The sequence below is a fragment of the Antennarius striatus genome, chromosome 12, assembly GCF_040054535.1.
Source record: "Antennarius striatus isolate MH-2024 chromosome 12, ASM4005453v1, whole genome shotgun sequence".
NCBI classification, from domain to species: domain Eukaryota; kingdom Metazoa; phylum Chordata; class Actinopteri; order Lophiiformes; family Antennariidae; genus Antennarius; species Antennarius striatus.
The window spans coordinates 17,485,095-17,499,659 of NC_090787.1; the positions used below are offsets into that span (position 1 = coordinate 17,485,095).

The following is a 14,565-nucleotide window of genomic DNA, read 5'->3' on the forward strand; positions in this document are numbered from 1 at the left end:
GAGCGGGAATGGAACCGCCGATCCTACGATTGTTGGACGACCCACTCTAACAACTGACCCACTGCAGCCCAAACTACATGTTACAACAATGTATAGTTAGATATATTTTAAATGTTTTGTACCTACTTTCAATACTTTGTCTGAAGACAAAGCTTTTTTACAATTATACTCAATTTATTTTTATTTTTGGTTGGGAGTTCCAGGGCTTGGTTTACTCTACTCTTGAAATCTCAGTCGAATACCTTTTCTATAGGTGTTGTCTGTGATCAATTTATTTTCCATTTCTTGCCTTTAATATTTCTTCCTTTTAATAATTTATTCATATCATATGTATCTTATGATGACAATCTTTTTTTTCTTTTACTTTTATTCTTTATAAGTTTGTCACCACCTTGATCTGAGACTCCTGAGAAGAAGAACCTCGGAATATTTAATAAATATTAAAACTTCTTTAAAATTACATCAATGCAGAAAAATCAACTGATGTTTGCATTTTGATAACTAGGATCATGGGCTGTGATTTTGTTTTCAGCATGTCCTTCATTAAACAAACTGAAATACACTAATGGCTACCACAAGCGTGACATTTGTCTTTGAAATGTCATAGCAAGAAATGACATCATTAATTGTCATGAGATGATCCCTCTACATCCCCCCCCACACCTCTTTTTCTTTGTTCTACACGCCCCATCTCACATCTGCATTGCCCACGAGTGTGAATATGTCAGATTTGCTCATCTGTGACTTTTGCATGGGAACTGCTGGGACCCTGTCATGGTCAGACCACAACCGTGAGAGCAAATAAGATTAAAGTTTGAAAATGTTCTGCTTCAGTTTGGTGTCAGATCACATAGATGGATTTAGTAGAAGTAAATCAGCAAATCAGAATGTGTCCCAAAATAAAATGTGTAAAGCCTTTAAAACAAATAACCAGTCATTTTCTCTGTCTTTGCAATCATAGAGCTCACATCATTTATTGCATCATCTTAACATTATTATTACGTTATCATTAACGTTTTCTTTCACAGAGTATATTTCTTCACATTCGTATCCTAATAATCTTATTTAATATCCCCTTGCCCTCCCTTTTACTTGCAATGTTCTCTTTCTCATCTGCAGTGTTAATATCGGCATTCCTTTAATTCCCCTGCCCCCATCCCCCTCCTCTCTTCTTCCCGTCCTCTTTTGATCTGCGAGCTGAATTATTCCATCTTACCCGGGCTTTTAATTCTCTTGATTGAGCCAATTACCTTCTGCCTGGATCAATGTGAGAAAGGTAATGATTTAAATGGCTGCTGCATAAAAGCCACATAACCACGTCATCTGGTGAAAAAAAAAAAAACGGAATGGGAGGGTAGACGGAGTGAAAGGGAGGGGGAAGGAGTAAAGAAAGGTGGTTTAGTGTAGGGAGGAAATTAATATCTTCTCTTTAACACAGCGGTGCATGATTCAGCATGCACATTTAGGGCTTCGTTTTTGTGTCCCTGCCTCCACCTGGTTTATGCTACAATGTAGAACCATGCAGGGGCGGGAGACTGCAAACCCAGTCCCAGAGGGATTATCTAAAATGTATGGGCTCTGTGGAAACTGGGTCAGTCTGATCTTAAATGGTGGCATCGTAGCAGAACCTCACAAAGTCACTATCTCTCAGTGTGCCACAGTCCCTCACTCACTTGTCATCTACCTCCAACACGCACCTCCAGTTTATCTGACTACACAACCCAAGAAACACTCCTGCATACTATACATGTGTGCATACAAAGTTGTCGTCTCCTGTTGAGTCAGGCGTCCCTTCCTATTTGGCCTTCCTCCTGTCTATTATTTATGTAATGGAGCATTGTATCTAAATGGAGCTCTGCCTGTGACAAGCACTCATGCCCAGAGGGAACCAGGGAAGGAGGCCAAGGGCTGCAAGCTCCTGCTGAGTTTTGAGTTTGCTCTCCGGGCGAGTCAGTGGACGGATGAATGAATGATTGGGCAGCTTGTTATCTCAGGCTCTGACTTGGCCTGACACAGATATCTGGGGGGGGGGGGGCTCTCTTCATTTGCACAATCTCAAGGCATTTTCCGACAAGATGCAGCTCGCTGTTAGAGGCCAGTGTGTGGGTATTCCATATGTTTTGGGTAAGACATGAAGCGTATAGAGAAAGAAGAAGAACATGAAAGGAAGTCGGTCCACCTCCAGCAAAAAGAAACGTTCATTAATGGATGATCAGTGTTGAAATTGTTCCTTTGAGCCCAAAATGTTGGATGATTTGATCTGCATGTTCTCCTTTACAACTTTGAACTGCCTTGTTCACAGGTTTTCAGGTGTTTAACTGATTTCACTTCATTTGACCAAGAGTTAATTGGGTGGTAGCTTCACTGAAATGAAAATGAGACATGCGTCCGTTTTTACCGTGTGCTGCAGATCCATACATTGTACAAGTGAACTTCAATGATGCATAACATCTGAAAGACCTTGTTGAGTTGCTGCAAGAGTTACATTTAATGAATATGTCTGCAAGCCTACAGTGTTGCTCAAAACTGCAACAAAAATAACAAGCCTGAATTAGCAAACAAGCTGTTGGTGCCAGGACTGAATATTGTTAGGATCCTAGATTTTGCTGTAGAGTTCATAGATTTAAAGAAAAAGCCAGATAATATTGGAACACTTTGTCTGTGGAGCTCTGTCAAAGAAACGTAGGGGTGTGACTTACCTAGATTGCGATTTTGATGTTTAATGTTGACCAGTAGGATAATTCAAGACAAAAAACAAAAATAGGATGTCAGGTCATTCTGCCTCCCAGAGGTTGATGCAGTAACAGTTAAACGTGTCAGAGAGGATTAGCAGTAAAGGACAGCATCTGTCTCCGAGGTACAACAGGGCTACAGTAACCGATGAGTCGCCACTGGCTGATTCTTATTTAATTAGCACTGTTTTTAATTATCCATAGCAAATGCAAAATGATTGACAACAGTAATTAGTTTAGTGGTCTCACACAGCCGATTTCATTCGTATTACTTATATTTATCGTACAGTGTCGTTCTCACTGGTAACTAATGACAGTCCAATTTAATGGCGATGAAACGAACATTGAAAATTTTTTATAATTAAAAGGTCAGAGTACCCTTGCAAATAAAACATCCTGGTACTCTTCACATTTTTTTTCTATCTATTATGGTCTGAAAGAAAATTGAGCAACAATTATGAGGACTTCTACTCAAATCTCATTGGCCGACAGAAACAGCCCCTGCTCTCTTTTCTGTAGGTATTCCTGGAACTTTTCTGCACTTCTGTTCCTCTGAACACACACGAGCTGAACTGAAGAACCTCTCTGGGCCATTTCGGGGCTAAAGTCCATCTGAGGCACTTAACTGAAGACAAGGAGGCCAACAGTCGAATTGGTTACCACAGCAACAACATACTGGTTCTGTCTGGGAGGTCAGTGGTTATCGCTGTCACTCGAGGGAGATGATGTTGAAGAAAGAGTAGAGTTAGGGTTTTATAACTGCTTCTTCAATCCCTCAATTCTCTCTCCCTCTAAACCCCATTTATTAACACTCTCTCTGTTTCCATAATAACATATTACTATGAATATTTGTCCATCCATCCATCCATCCATCCATTGTCTTGTTTTCAGCAACTTCTTTCGCTTTGTGGGTCATGAAGTACGCTGGAGTCTCTCCCAGCAACCAACAAACAACCACTTACATGCAGACTCACACCTACAAACAATTTAGAAGTGATCCATTCACCTAAGCTGCATGTTTTTAGAGGTGGGGGGAAGCTGGAGAACCAGGAGAGAACCCACGAAGACACGGGGAGAACATAACAGACTCCATTACTATGACTGTCACTACTTAAAAGAAATGACCACATCCAGACCACTTCATTCAGTCCTTGTTTTTCTTCTTTCTTTTACTTGTTTGTTTCTTTGGATAACGTCCAGTTTTCCTGCATTTCACAGAACAAGTTTGAAAGAGTTTGGATGTAGTATTTTTTATGTTTTATCTATTCATCCGCAATTGCATTAAGTAATTTTCTATTTCTTAAAGAGTCAATTCTGCTTTTTCTTCCTAAAAGATAATTTGAAATGATTTTGAAATGAGATTTTGAAATGTCCAACTTGCCACAAATTTCATATTGCTGTGTTAAGCTAAATGCGTAAAAACTGATGCGAAAGATTCATCAGTGCATGCTCATGACCCCCTCTTCCATTGCAGGGGTTATGAGCATGCACATGGATTTGATTAAATGCAGGAGGTATTACAGATAATATCCAACCTTTTACCTTTTCTTCTAATTCGTGTACATTTTTCTCTTCTTCTATCCTTCGCTCTTTTGTCAACCCTTTTTTCCTCCAGCATCCAAAAATGCTGCGGTACATTACCTTCATAGCTGTGTCACAGTCTGGTATTTTATCCAGAATTCCCTTCTCTCCTCGAAAACACCTGCCACTCATCCTCAAATGGCATAATCCCTGTCATACTGTCACATTACAGGAGTTCAGATGCTAATGACTGCACTGTTAATCCAGCTGCTGGCAAACCCAAACCAGCGCCTGTAGCCGCTCTGCCCGACTCTGTAACAGCTGTGCCTTTTCCAGTCATACAAGTGACGCATCACAGAAACAGACCGGTCTGGCTGCTGGTGGGTGGGAGGACTGGATGCTAAAGTGGGCATTAAGGGAAAGGACAGGAGCTTTGAGATACGGCCAGTACTGCAGGAAAAGATATGGGATGGACAGGAGAGGAATGGAAGAAGGAAGGCTGTTCGTAAAAGCATGACCTGAAAAGATACCGGCTGCAGGCAGCGGGTCAGGTGCATGAAGGTCTTTGGGGAAATAATTTTGATCAGGTGGGGATTGTGGCTGGTAAATTGAACACACAAGTTAATGAGAGGCAGAAAGAATAACAGAAAATGAGGATATCTGCTTCCAGAAAGTAGATATAGCCATATGCTTATTGAGGTGTGGATGTGACTAAGCTTTGGCAGGCAATTACAGTCATTACTGTCCTCCATAATCTTTATGAAAAATACATTTCCTTTTCTCTGGGTGCTAGGGAATGCTTCTTAAGCTCCAGAGCATTTGGTGTTTGTTGTGAAGTTGTTCAAACAGCTTCCATCCATTAGGGAAGGAAAATCAGTTTGCCTATAAAGTAAGTATAACACCACTTATCAAAAATTTAAAGTGAATTAAAACCTCCTTCTTTTCAATAAAACATCTGCCCGAAAGCATCATTCAATTAGCAAAAAGCAGGCGTTCAGCTACTTCAAAATAATTCAGCTAATTTTGCTGGAACCTGTGTTTAATTATTGATGAATGAAAGCTGCAGCAGTGGGGAGGGGTGAGGGGGTGGGGGGGGCACAGGGGACTGAATAGATGATCAGAGGTGGTAGGACTCCTTAGGGAGGGGGAGGAGGTGAACATGGATGAGCACCTACAACAAACCTCATACACGTAGATAGGTGTGTGTGTGTGTGTGTGTGTGTGTGTGTGTGTGTGTGTGTGTGTGTGTGTGTGTGTGTGTGTGTGTGTGTGTGTGTGTGTGTGTGTGTGTGTGTGTGTGTCTGCTCTGGGGAGTGCCCCAGCTGTATGATGGATGTTAGCATCAGGCTAATATCCTGCTAATAGATAATTAGAATACGTCCAGATCAATTCGACAATCACAGGCAGTTTTGATTTTCTACTGATTTGATTGTTGTTGTTTTTTGGAACAAAATCAAACTTAGAACAGGGATGAGATAATCAAATGCACAGATTGAAACAGACTGATCAGATATAAGAGAATCAGGAACCAGAGGCTGGAAGAACAAACTCAAAAACGGACAAAATGTTATCATAGTCTTCCTCTATGAAGGACTTCATGGTCTGTTCACAGTCAGAGCAGTCAGTCAAAGTTTGGAGTGCTCGACTCAGGAACATGTTCGCATCCCATCTCAGAATGTTTCTGATGTTCACCTGTCATGAGATCAGGTGATTTTTTTTTTTAAACAGTGAAGTCCCTTGCTTTACAAATGACATTACTCCAAATGATTCAAGAAAACCAGTATCTGAAATGACAGGAGTGTCACTCCTGATTTAGACGTGAATGTAAAACAGGGAGATTTTCCTGTCATATATATTTTGTTCTGCATCATTTCATATTTTTAAATAACGGGTTGTTTGTCATTCCTGTGCTTGACTCCACAAAATGTCTGCATCTTGAAAGATGAATAGAAAATAAGAATTTCAAACAAGCCGTTCATTAGTTTTAATACGTGCACTACATTAACGGTCCTTCATTGCATCACTAGATGGTCTATTACAATGAGACATCATTATGTAGCAGCTGGCTAAAATGAACCCTTTCTGAGGAGGAAATGAGCTGTTTCAGATGTGTTCACCACGTTTTTGCACGATTTGCTTCTATCGCCACTCCAAACCAGATAGAGGGCTCACGGCGATGAGTTCACCCAACACACGGAATGAATACGAGAGCGAGATAAATAAGGTTTGTAGATGGAACATTCCTGAGAAAGTTTCAATGAATGGAAGCCAAGGGAATAAAAAGAAGAAAACCTGTTATTGTTTGGTCTTTATTCCTAGTTTGAAGGAAGGGTCTTGAGGTCAGAGCGGTGGGGAATGTGCAGAGAGGGTTGAAAAGGAATAATGTCATCTGTGATTGGCGGAGATTCCAGAGGGAAACTCAGTGAAGCTTGAGGAAGCCTCTGAATCCAATCTATCATTAGCATTCTAAATGAACCTCTGGGATTGGGACGGACAAATGCAATACTGGAGCTGTTGTGATAAGTGTATTAATCAACCAGTGGAAAATACATCCACAATATTAGCAATTGCTATTTTACAGACAAATATTGAAATTTTGAATACTGAATATTTGCCTGACTTACATCAGATAATTATTAAATTGAAAAAAAAAAGGTGGTTTACGATTACATTTAAAGAAAGCATCTTGGGTTGGGGAAAACTGACCAAAAGAGTATCAAAGCTGAACTTTAGAAGCTCTCACCAGCTTAACCATAACTCGTCCCTTCGTTTGATTAGTATGATCTGCTCATGAACTGTGCTTTAAAAACTCCTGTCATGTTGTATAAAGCATGCCTCCACATAGTCTAAATCCAAATGCATGCAAAAAGGCGTGGATGATTTGGATGAAAACCTCCAGAAGCAGGTCTCCACCACAGCCGTTCAGACCTGAGGAGAAGGTCTCAGCTGGGGTTTTGGGCTCATTTTGACTTCAGTGAGGAGGAAACTTTACAGAAACAAATCGGAAAAGAAGAAGTCTAAATTTCTAAGCATCCTTGAGCAAGGAAAGGACCTCCAACTTGCTCCATGAGTGGTTTGACATGGGTTCAATGCAGGGAATGGATGCAGTTTTTACACTGTGTTTATAATGGTATGTAGCCAATCAGATGTCTTGTTCGTCTAGTTTGAAATAATTGTGATATTGATTCGGAGTAAACCCTCCCTGCTGCAGCTTCAGCTGCAGGAAACGATGATGGAGATTTTTCCCTGTCCAATGTTTCAATACCAAAACCAAAAATAATCCATTATTAATTGTTGCCTGATTTCAAATAATAGTCACTAAACCAAGAGGGATTGTGTTCAGTTGGATAATAACATTCTGAGGAGAAGAAATCCATATTGCATGAAGGCGTAAAGAGGAATACAAAAGTAAGTAAAAAGGCCTTAAACTAAGACAACTTATCACGTGGTTAGCACACACTCAGATTGATGAAAACACACAAGCAGAGTTTGATCCCACTAGTCTATTGTATGGTAAACACAATGAGGTGTGTTGCAGTAATGAGGGAACCCAGAGCTGTATTGATCAAACGTGGTGGATCACAGGACCTCTGTCAGTCCCTCAGAGCCCACTTTATACAGCCAGCGAACCCAACTCAATCCCCTCTCATTTACCACTTTACACCCCCCACACCCCACAAACACACACACACATACATCCGTCTGCTGCTGTCCTCCTGGCCCATTATAGAGGTTCTGCCTCCTTTTGCTTGTACTTTTCTCCTCCAATCTTTTGCTCCCTTGCTTTCTCGTTTTCTCCGCTCCCCTCGTATCAGCCTCCTTATTTATGTAAATCCATTTGTTGTGAGAATGAAGCTTGTCTAATGTCCTGAACACTGCGGGATTTCATGGCGTTTCTTCCCGGTAACGGTACAATAATGAAAATGTAAATAGCGTTAAGCTGGGTTACTAAAGACAACCTCTTAATGAAGGCAGAGAGAGAGACAGAGAGAGAGAGGGAGACAGATTTAGCTTCAAAAAATGCCAACAACACAGCCGACGACATCACATACAGAAAGCCAGTGAGGCATACGTATGGGAACCAGACAGAAAACAGACATTATAGGAGTACAAGATTTGTGCTAAGAGCTGCCTTCAAGTAAAGCAGGAAAACCTTTCAAATGATTTCAAGTGGTATGTTCTCAACACCATTCATTCCTGTCCTTTTTGCATTTCTGGCCAAGCTTGTCCGACTTGAAGACACCATACCAGGCTATAATTTGAGAAGGTGTTGATCAGAATTTTTTGTTTCTGTGTGAAGTGGTTGTCCATTAGAGTGTATAAAACTAATATTTTGACAATATGTTGATGACAACAATTTCCCCACAGATTTTTACATATACTGCAAGTGCATTCAGGAGCATGAGGGGGTGGTGGTTATGTAAGAAGAGATCCGAGAGGGCTTGACTCGAGAAAGTGTAAAGGAAAAACCAAGGTAACCTCTCATAGCTGATGAAAAGATTGAGTCATGAAAAGGAAAAGGGAGGGGAATAAACCAGAATAATGAGTGATGTCAAACTCAAAGAGAGCGAGGGGGTGGCGCAGTGGGTAGTGTTGTTCCCTCACAGTAAAAGAATGTCCTCGGTTTGATTCCACCTGTTTCTGTGCGGAGGTTCTACCCATGTCTACGTGGGTTCTCTTCTGGTTCTTCAGCTTCCTCCCACCATCAACAACATGCAACTAAGGTGAACTAGCCGCTCTAAGTTGACCATGATTGTGTGCGTGACTAGGTGTTTGTCTAAATATGAATGAACTGGCGTTTTGTCCAGGGTCTACCCCACCTCCTGCTAGCATAAGCTTCACATGAAACAGATTTGGATAAGCGAATAAAGATGGGACAATTATTGATTATAGCATTCAAGAAAATTAATGAATAAATGAATGAAAGTGGGGGGGGTAGGACTGAATTGAAGAATTTCTCCTTGGTTTCTGGAGTACTTCCTATTGTCGTCCCCTTTATAAATGTCCAGCTTAAAAAAATCATAAGTTCACAAGGACCTCAGTACAACAGCAGCGTGTCCTTGCTTTGCTACTCAACCTTGGGATAACTTTGCATTAGCAGATCAGGCTGTTAAGTCAATCCCAGAGCTACTCAGCCTAACAGAGCATTGGCTTGACCTTTGAATGTAAAAGCCCGCCAGGCTGGCAAGTTAATCCTGGAGCGTAGCGGGCCAATCAAGTTGTCAGGCTGGGATCACCGTCAATACAACTTTCAGGTCAAACACAAAGGCATCAAGAAAACTAAATCTTCTAATGCCACATCTCCTTCAAGTTGGGACTAAATACAGTATCATGAACTGTCAAAGTTTGTTCGTAAGTATGTATAAAGAAGTAAGATATTTTTGTTTAAAAACAAGTATAAAATCAATACAAGGACAGCAGAGTTTGCAGGATAACTTGTTATAGCTGCCTTTTTTATTGATTGCCATCTGAGCTCAGGCTCTTGACAACATGAAGCTGGAGAAAGGTTATTGTGCAGTCACCAGAACCACCCACATCTGCAGTGGCACAGAAAAATGAAGTCGGAACAGAGCGGTGAGACACAAGAAACTACGCCGGTGAGGGACGAGGGAGGCGCCGGGGCAATGAGAGGGGTGGAAGAAAACGATAAAATGCAGAGAAGATTGAAAGGAATAGAGAGTGATGAAGAGAGACGGAGGCAGACAGTGAGGCAGCGCTATTTACGGTAGATTAGTTGTTATGGTGATAAGCAGGGAAAGGAAAGGATGAAGTTGTCAGGGTGATGGGGCTGCACTTGGCTACTAATGATATGTAAAAATATCTGTGCAAAGATTTGACCCTACCTTTGCACACAAATACACACACACACACACACACACACAAAAACACACACACACACAAAAACGAGGTAACAAAGAGACACAACACAAACAAAACAAATGAATGCACACAAAAGCAGAGCAGTATGTTGAAGCAGGCTCCTCTCATTAACATTTGGAGACACTTTCATTCCTCCCCCACATTTTCACCATGGAGATCTTTTCTTTTTCTAAGTTTTTGCTTAATGCAGGATGAGAGATAGATAGATGCACATTCCCTCCTATGTGGAACACTTGTAGCTCTGTGCTTCTAAAGTATATCACTTCAACAGAAGGAGCCAGCAGAGGATTGTGGGTATCTGTAGTTCAAATGGCCTGAAGGGGGCTTCCACAATGCTGGTATTTGTAGTTTTACTGCCTGTGGTGGAACCTCTGGGTAGGCATCAGATGTATACATGCCAGCAAATATTACCTCTCTCTCCAATAATAAATTTGCTCTATGTTGTGGTGGAATGCTATTTTACTCAAATATTGTAATTACAATAATTAAGTATAATTTTGATTCACTTAATTTATGATCAGCCTTCTTCAATTTGCATTTTGGGGAGAATAATTCCAATCTGTATCACACATAATTCAGTTAAAACAAGTCAACCACCTGCAGCGGTGCAACATTATTTACACACGAATAAAGCACATTGCTGCAACGTCACACTGGTTCATAGAAATCCTTCGTAGAAATACGATGTTACTTCCTCCACAGGCTTCATAAATGCAAAACAAACTGACAGCCATTACGCCTTCATTACATTGAGAGAGAAGACCGAGATTCAGGCAGTGAAGTTGCCTGAATGGTAATGGGTGTAGCTGCTGCAGCACTGTGTTAGCTTTACAATAATTGGGCAATAATACATAATCAATAATAATAAAATAATAATAAAGATACAGACCGTGCATAACTACTTTTGCTTCTACTTTAAGTGCATTTTGCTGATAACTAGCAGAGTTAAGGTGCATGAACTTGTAAATACTTTTAGGGTAATGAGTTTCAACATTACTAAATGTTGAAACTCATTACCCTAAAAGTAATATTAACACCTCTTCAGATGCTGGTTTTAACCAAAGAAGAAATTTAGGGAATTTTAAGCCACACAGACACACAAGATTATGGTAAATCCTACAGTAAAGCACAACACACTTAGAAATACACCTTTAATAATGTAGATTAAATTGCCTTCATGTCTATAAAAGCCTCCAGTGACCCTTCTCCTGATTTAATAACATTTCATTACCTGGTCATCTGTTTCAGTAGCATATATAAACCTGATCAGTTAAACATACACACACCTCTCTCTCTCTCTCTCTCTCTCTCTCTCTCACACACACACACACACACACACACACACACACACACACACACACACACACACCACAGCACATATGGCAAGTAGCACATTATATTTATTTAACAACATGAATGATTCAGCAGCATAATTGCTTCATTATCAGTGAAGACCAGCAAACACATTTCTCTTATCGTCTGTTCACTTCAGCATATAAGGTCTCCCTCCACCACGCGATGCACCCATCACACACACACACACACACACACACACACACACACACACACACACACACACACACACACACACACACACACACACACACACACACACACACACACACACACACACATACACAAAAATTTCACTGAGCACAGGAAAGCAGTGGGAGAATCATCCCAAGTGATGATGGTCTCTAAGCGGAAGCCGTTGTAGGGATTTGATTTATGTACAAACTATATCACCTCATGTGGTTTCTCCAGTCTAACCTTCTACCTCGTCCCGGTCATGAGCTTATATCTTATTGTGTTTCACCGGGATGATTTAGATATCCTCCATTCTGTCGTGAAAAATGCTTGCCTCTGCAGTTTTAGATGCTGATGCCACAAACCAACAGAATAGTTCTACTGTCTGATAGATGATGTTTCTACTTGGTTCTATTCTGAACTCCTCCTCCTGTTCTTCAGTCAATGAACTAATGAAATACAAACCTTACCAGCCACTAAAAATTAATGTATTATAGCTTGATTGCCTTCATATTCTATATCCTCTCCTGGGGCTCTGCAGCTGCTGCAGAACAAACAAAAGAGAGCAGGCTTCCTATCTGCAGAATGTGCCATCTAGATCCAGCCTGGCCCTCCACAAGAAAGCCATTTAATCTCTAGTAGTCTGCATGTGATCAATCTCCCAGCACAGTGTTACTGCAGCACAGGCCATTCCTCATCATTTAGAGAGAAAGGTATTGACCAGGCCGGCAAAGCCTCCATAATGTATTTGTGTGTGTTGTGATCCAGTGGTAAAGAATGAAACAAACTGTCAAGCTGTCTTCAATACATCCTTTGTTTATTTCTCTGCAGATTACTGGTACATGTATGTGCATGAATGTATGAATAGTGAATGCTGTAGGGTAAAAGATCAGGGAAAACTAAAGTAATGTATTTATTTATTGTATGTAGTTTTTTGGTACATCCATGTGTTTAGGTTTATGCAGGTAACCAGGTGATTTCCTAATCATCAGCTGTGGTGACATCAATGTCTATCAGTAATATGTTTGTATTAGAGTCCTGGGAGACAGTGTCTCTGTGGGAATGACCAAGGTGTTTACGACAGCTTGACCTGGAAGGTTATTCAGACGTAAGGGGCAGGTCGCTGACCCTAAAAGGACACTTCCAGAAAACGGTCAAGATTGATAACCTGTTGATTAATTCTGTTGTTGGGAAGGGTCTGAAATGGTATAAAAGCTGTCAATGTCTTACAGTTGTCAGAGACATTCTGTCAAAGTACTGTCTCTCCATGCTAGTAAATATTACAGAGATCTGATTCATCACTGGGTCTGTAATTCATCAGAGAATTAGCAGCTCTCATTGAACAGGAAGGATTTCCTGACACATCTTAACACCGTAACATGACACAGGAACGTTTCTTTTGTCACTACCAATGTCCTGACACATAGGATGTTGTTGGTCATTTTATTTTTTATTCATGGTGAAAACAATAAACCAGAGTGAAACGACAACTGACATTGTTACCCAACCTCCACACCATCTGATAAGACACATTAAAAACACTCTCGACGACTCTCAAGAGTATTGCCTTCATTAGATTGTAGGATATTGTCAGACAGTGGATTCATAATAACCTGCAATGAACTTGACCTTCTGTGGTTTGAATGGTTTGTAGATCTAAATCAGTCTAGTAAACAGTGGTGATGCCTTTTAACAGGCAGAAACCTTGAGCAGATTCAAGGCAGATGGTCCTCCAGAGAGGGAAAACATGTGGAGACATGGGAGGACAGACTGGAAATGAGAGATAATAAAAAATGGGATTAAAATAGTAAATACAGTGCGCCCTCGTTACTCGCGGTTAATATGTTCCACAAACCACACGCGAATAATAAATTCCACGATATACGATAAACTATTTTTCTTATTATTTACTGTAATTTAAACATTTATGAACCCTAATTTATCCACAAGAGGACACAAGCCAGTGTGTTATTGTGCCGGTCCCAAGCCCGGATAAATACAGAGGGTTGCGTCAGGAAGGGCATCCGGCGTAAAACTTTTGCCAAATCAAAGATGCAAATCAAACCTATGACTTCCATACCCTGGGCTTGCGCTAGCCATTCGCCACTTTGCCATACACGAAGGCGAAGTAAATTCCAGATTGGCTACAAGGTTTTCAGACTGTGTAGCCACAGTGGCGTCCTTATTTTTATGGAAAAAAAAAAGGCTAAAACTTACAACTTTTTCGCCCGCTAGCGCCGGTCGCTAGCGCTGCTATTTCCGCTAGCGCCGCTATTTCCGCTAGCGCCGCTATTTCCGCTAGCCGACGGAAATAGCCAAAGTCACCCGAACGCTCCCGATCATTAAATATGCACTCGGGTCATGACCTCCTCTCGTCCAATGAAAAACAAAAAATTCTTTTTTTACAAGCTAAACCCGTGAATTGGTGTACGACAAGGCGAGGACGATCGATCTAAAGAAATTAAGAATCCAGTGTCATATTGTAGAGTTTGTGTTAAAATCCTAATTGAACAACAAATGGTGAATGCTGAGATGGGGTAGGAGTGGTGACAGACTGATCAGAAGGTAAATGAAAGACATTATCAATACTTTTTTGTAGTCTTAGACTTTTAATCCCTATGACCGGCAGGAATAACTTGCGATGTATGTAAATGTACGGCAGCGTAGAGCTGCCAGACCAAGAAAATAAAAACCGGGAGGCTCAATATCACGTAAATACGTGAAAGGTTTATGGTTGTAACAATATCTTTTCAAGTTATAACGTGAAATTATAACGTTATTTCATGGTACGACTTTTTCACGTACATGAGGTGTATTCACCTCATTTGGTATTTTTCATGCCTTTTTAAATTGAAATGAAAAATCACATTATCGAATTAAAAAAACTAAACTAAACTATGGCATA

General features: G+C 40.7%; 1 protein-coding gene across 1 annotated transcript in view; it reads right to left on the bottom strand.

Annotated features, from left to right (window-relative positions):
* il1rapl1a (interleukin 1 receptor accessory protein-like 1a) overlaps window positions 1–14,565 on the bottom strand; it is a 147,758-nt gene that overhangs the window by 122,543 nt on the left and 10,650 nt on the right. The gene's annotated exons all lie outside the window — the stretch shown is intronic.